Below are 6,000 nucleotides of genomic sequence, written 5' to 3' on the forward strand. Positions count from 1 at the left end.
AAACTGTGGCCACAAGCTACACAGAGCTGATCCAGGACAGATTCAGCTTATTAAATTTTGGGGGCGGAGAGAGGGGAAGTTTATTTTGACAGGTGTTATGACAGATGAGGCATAAACGGTCCTGCTGCAGATAGCATAGAGTCTATAAACTCTACACGATGTGCTGTGAATTTGATAGAAATTCAATCGTCAAGCATATTCATCTCATCTGTGTCAAATCATGGCTCTAGGATGCTTCAGAGGTGAACAGAGCCAGTATCTGGTACTGGATGGTGTACCTTGAGGCTGGGGAGTTAGATACCAGTCTCATACAGATGCCCACCAGAGGCACACATTACTCTGGCAAAACTGCAGCTGTAAGTCACCACACCAGGACTTAGGCGATCCTCAGATTCTGCTGATGAAGAGTGCTGCTGGAGATGATACCCAAAGAGCCACTGAACATGCCAATGATGACGATTTTCACTTTAAGAAAACAAAATGAGAAAAAGAAGAGACATGGTGTCTGTAACAGGAGCTTCTCTAGGCTTCAGCAGCAGTATGAACTGAACATAAAATGGCTGGCAGCAAACAATGCAATTTATGATATATAAAATCTCAGTGTGTGGCAAGAGTTACAATACTTAACTAGGCACATTAATACTTGAAACCCTCTGTGGCTTGGGTAGGGAGCCACTGGAATAAATTTCAAGTAATCTATATGTGCTATCTTTTATTTCACATGAAGGTATCCAGACAGAGCATGATGCAGACTGAGCTCAGGGACATGGAATAACAGCTGGAGGTCTTCCACTGGTCTGCCACTAATTTGTAATGTATAGCAGGATCAATCTAAAAGAGACAAGGTCTTTCAGATTAGGAGAGACTATCTACATTGCTTATGACGGCTGCAGGGAAATGTCTTGATACTTATCCTGCCTTAATTCCTTGCCTCCATGGACTGTTCTTTTTTTTAAATGCCTGCAAAGCACATTTCCTCAGGAATTTGAGCATTTCAAAGGTCTGGAGCAATCTTGCAGAGTAAGAGACACAGACAGAAGACTGTGCATGTCCATCCTGAAACATGCATGTAAATATTTGAGCCACACAGAGCTTTCCACATGAAAGGGTGTATCAAGCTTCTGCTTGCTCATAATCTCTATTAAGCAAGACAGCTCTTAAATTTGTTAGAATGGACCACATTCCCAGCTGGTATAAATTACTGTGGCACTTCTTGCTTCAGTGAATTTACAGATAGCTTTTTACCCCCAAAGTGCATAGATAGCTTGAAGTACGAACCTACACTCCATCGGTTTGCACCAGCTCACGTACGCTCAGGTTATGCTATCTTGCACTAATATACCATAAAAAGGCAGTATTAACACAAATTAAACAAGCTGGTTGAAAGAGTTAGCAGGTTGGCTTGTAAACAAGCATCATGCTGGCTCCACTTCATTCCTAGCATTAATTCCTAGTTAAATAAGCAATTTTAAGTGTCTGAGAAATTATGTTTACCGTTTGTCTGGAAAAAGGAATTCCCCTTTGCACCCCGCATCCTATCAGAGATTTCCACGGCATTCACGTTGCCCTATTCATCCATCACAACCCCTCCTCTCTTGGCAGCAGTAACTGAGCGATATATATGGTATCTTGTTCACTGGATAAATCAAGTGTAACTTTCTTTCAACAGAGACGGAAAGGGAGAGAAAAGCCTCACTGCTGCTACCTCTCCCTCTCCTTGCTGTCGTGTCCCCCCCCTTCCTTCTGAGCCCCTACCACTTCTACTTCACCTCTGCCTGCCACATGGGCTCTCTCCTCCTCCCCATCCTCTGTTCCCCACCATTAGTGCCAGCACTCAGAAGCCCAGAGGATTATGCTTTGCTATACGTCATGCGTCAACTTTGTGTTGGTACACAGGAGTGAAAGAGGCAGCCCCAACTGATAAGCAGTGCCCAAAACACTTTCCTGACCTGCAGTGAAGCAGCCATCCACAAAGCTTTTGGGCAATGAAGCTCCAGGAATTGATCCCCAGAGTCTTCCTCCTGCCCACAATAGAATCTCATTTCCTCCAGTGTGGCCAGTCACATTGCTGAAGGGAAGAACTCAGGGCAGAATTCACAATGGCACTGAAGGAAATACCTCATTTGTATGTCCATTTTTAGGGTCTTTTTATTTATTTCAAAAAAAAAAAAAAAGATGAGAAAAGAGAAAAGAAGAGAAGAGAGAAAAGAAAAGAAAAGAAAAAAGAAAAGAAAAGAGAAAAGAAAAGAAAAGAAAAGAAAAGAAAAGAAAAGAAAAGAGAAAAGAAAAGAAAAGAAAAGAAAAGAAAAGAAAAGAAAAGAAAAGAAAAGAAAAGAAAAGAGAAGAGAAAAGGAAAAACAAATACCAGCTGTACTATCATGTGAAAAATGTCTATTTTTAATAGTCACTTTGAAACACTTCTCTATTCAGATAGCTCACAGCAGCTGTAAACCTTTGGTGCTCAAAACCTTTCAAGCACTTATTTTTTCCCCTGGGTTCCTCACACTCAATGTGAGCAAGCAACCTCTACTTTTTCCAGAAATTCATATCTTCGAAATCAAAGTTAAGAACCTCTACTTCCCTTTTCACCTTCAAACCCCTATATGCCTATTTTGAGCATGCTTAAATACCTGGGTACAAGGCAGTTAACCTGAACTGAAAATTGAGTTTCAGCGGGTTGTTTAAACTACACAAAACTGCCCTGTTAGATGCTGTACAAACATCAGGCTTATTATCAAAATAATCTCTCCAAATTCATCATGAGTAAAATAAGAAAAAGTAAGATTATAGCTAATCCTCAAAAGGTACCATGTTCTCTGGCTGAGGAAGGCTTCACTGTAAAATTAGTTGGTTTGTATTATTTTTATCATGCATGGCCGTTCTGCAAAATCTACTTGGTTCATCCTTTGCCAACCACAAATGATCAAAAATTATGAGTTAAGACCTCCAATAATCAGCAGCTTTTCTAAAAAATTAGGAACATACTGGAATATTTCTTTGTCTTTTACTTTCAGGGTATGTTCAATGGCTTTGAGTGAAGCCACTTCAGAAACCATCTTTCAGAAAAAATCATCCTGTTTCATGGACATGGTCAAAGTAACAATTACTGGTGAAACACGCTTTTAAGGAACACATCTGTAACAGTGAAGTTAAAAATAAACTTCTCGGTGGAGAACTTCTCCAATATGCATTGCTTCATCTGTTAAACTTAAAACTGCTATTGCTCAGACCTACTATCAACTTGGGAGAAGAAAAATACCCTCAATGGGCCATAACGTCAGGCCAAGTCTCACTTGCTAAACCGCACACACCAAATCCACGCCGTAGAGTTAGGCGTCTTTTGCATCACATGGCATTACCACTTCCCAGTGCTGTTCAACATGATCAAATACTACTCTCCCCTCGCAGGCACCCCACTTGCCTTGCATCACCCCACTGACAAACTATCACCCCACCTCACGTGCTCTGGAGCGTGTGGCTTGTCAGGCAAACTCATACCTGCTCACCACTGAAAGCTCTTCACTGACATGCTCAAGGAGAGAAAGAAGCCAACAGGAGAGACCCTTAGCTCCCTGTGAAGCGCTATGGCCAGAGAGGCTGGCAGGGGCTACCTGCAGAGGGACAGGGGCTACCTGCAAAAACACAATAGGTCCTGCTCTACAAAAACCAGAAATCGTTCCACCAAAGCAACAGTTCCCTAAAAACCACCACAGCCTTGCAGGTAGCTATGGGGCCACCAGACCCGGCAGCGCCCAGGGCATGCATCCTTCCCCACGCCTGGCCCCAGGGCACGGGATGCTGTTTTAGGAGCCTCTGCTCTTTGTGCTGGTGTTCCCCAAACACATCCCTCCTGGAAGTTTGTTTCATTTTTGGGAGGCTGGCAGGGAGAAGAAACTTCTTCAATGTCAATGACCACGTTTGCTATCAACAGTGCAGAAATAACCCGGCTCTTTTTCAACTGAAAAGAAAGGTCAGATAACTTTAGGCTCCATTTATGGCTAGCAGTGCCTGCAAACATTTCTGGGTATAGCAGCTCAGTTGTCTATGCTATTACATTGTTCTCACAGTGTGTTGCATGATGTTGGCCTACAGCTTTTTGCCAAACTTTTCTGGATGCAGCTAGGGAGTTGGTGCAGGTAGACCATTTCCAATAGGCAGGTTGGATGCAGACATCCTGCTCTGGAGGCTAACATCGATGTGGGCCATTCTGGGCCACAGGAGGAGGTGACAAATGATTAGGACTTTTTATATTTTAGTACAAAAGCATTAGGTTCTTTGCTGCCTTACATCTTTTACTACTTTTATTTCTACTTCTTCTAAGGTTGAAAATACAATCCTTAAGTCCTTCTGCAATTGTCAGTCTAACTTTACACAGAAGTTTTCAAGTTAGTCCAGGAACAATATTTTTTAAAACTACTTAAGTGAATTCAAGTCTCAGAAAAATGTGGACCTCGATGCAAACTTTGTTGGTTGAGTCCATGTCTAATTTTACTATAAAGCAAATTATGCAATAGGATAACCTGCTTACTCTGTTAGTTGAGTCACCTTGATCAAAGGCTTTCATAGGAGATGATGTAACATCCTAGTAGGCTTATAGGATTAGTGACTGTGCATTGACTGTGTGACAGGAACGATGCTGGAGTGGAAGACAGAGAGGATATTTTCTAAGCTCTGGTTAAGTATGTGACTTCTTTGGTTTTATACTGCAAAGGCTCCAGCCATAGGGAAAACAAACACAAAAGGATGTGCAAGAAACACTACACATCATTTGAGTTCCCCAAAATAATGCAGGAATCATTTTTTTCAAGCACATATTGCAGAGCTAGTAACATCTGAAACAAGCGGTCTAAAATGACTGACATTGCTCTTTGGTTTTGCCCTCCCCAGTTCAGATTTTCTTGAACCATCTTGGGACTGCAAGGGTTCAGTGACTTGCCTGTGCCCTTCAGGAGCAACAAGCTTTTGACCCTGCTCATTTGACCCCGCAAGTATTTCATGGAATCTGTAATCGCAAAAGCTGGCTCTTTTCCCAGGTTATGTATGATTCAGGCTAACCAGAGGGCAGAGGGAGCAGTGGCCAGCAGATATACCCTTTAGAGGTGATGAAAGCATGACTTAAATAGAATCCCCATAAACTACCATTTAGTTGGTTTGCTGCATTTAGCTATTGCAGGGGTTTTTGTTTGATGTTTAATTTCTTACTGAACCTTGAGCAACCTGGTAGGACATATGACATCAACCATGAGTAATCATTTGTTTGTAGCTAGTTACTATTAACACTACCAGGTAGCTTGGTCAATAATAATAAAAAAGGCAAAAGTGCTCAATAAATATTATTTATCTGTACTTAAAGGGTCTCCCTTTTTGTGTCTCTGATGACTGAGGAAATTAATAAACAGTGTGGAAAAGGTTGACATTATTGTGGAGCAGAGCTATAAATACATAAATAAAATTACTATGTATGGGTTTCTATCAGGACATGTTTTGTATTGACTACTCATCTTGCTGCTAAGTTGTCCCTATTGTCAGACTCACTCCAGAACTGCCCTGCTGCAATTTATGACTCTGACCTCTCCCTTTTTCTCCTTCCTTTTAAAAAACAAATATCTGAATGCAGCCTTTGTTATGGTGGGTCCTGAGATACAGAATTACCGTCTGCTGAGATCCAGCTCATTTTTCCAATCCCTCTTTCCAAACAACCCCGACATCGTCTATCTATCTACTTAAAATGTATATTTACTGTTACCAATGTTAACTCCAATTCCTTTCTCAGTTGTGTTTCCAGCCTAACACCCTTTATTTTCCAGCCCTTTCAAATAAATACCCCAGTTCAGCTGGGGGTTACAGGCATGATGTAGGCCTGAATGTATTAGTAAATCAAACCAGGTAATCCTAACTGCCTTTTCTGGTCCTTTTTTCTTGTGAATTTCCTTAGAGTTTGTATAATATCACATGACTGCATGTCACTATTGAATTGCTTTATTTACTTTCATTGAAAGT

This window comes from Accipiter gentilis, chromosome 12 (assembly GCF_929443795.1).
Source record: "Accipiter gentilis chromosome 12, bAccGen1.1, whole genome shotgun sequence".
Lineage (NCBI taxonomy): Eukaryota > Metazoa > Chordata > Aves > Accipitriformes > Accipitridae > Astur > Astur gentilis.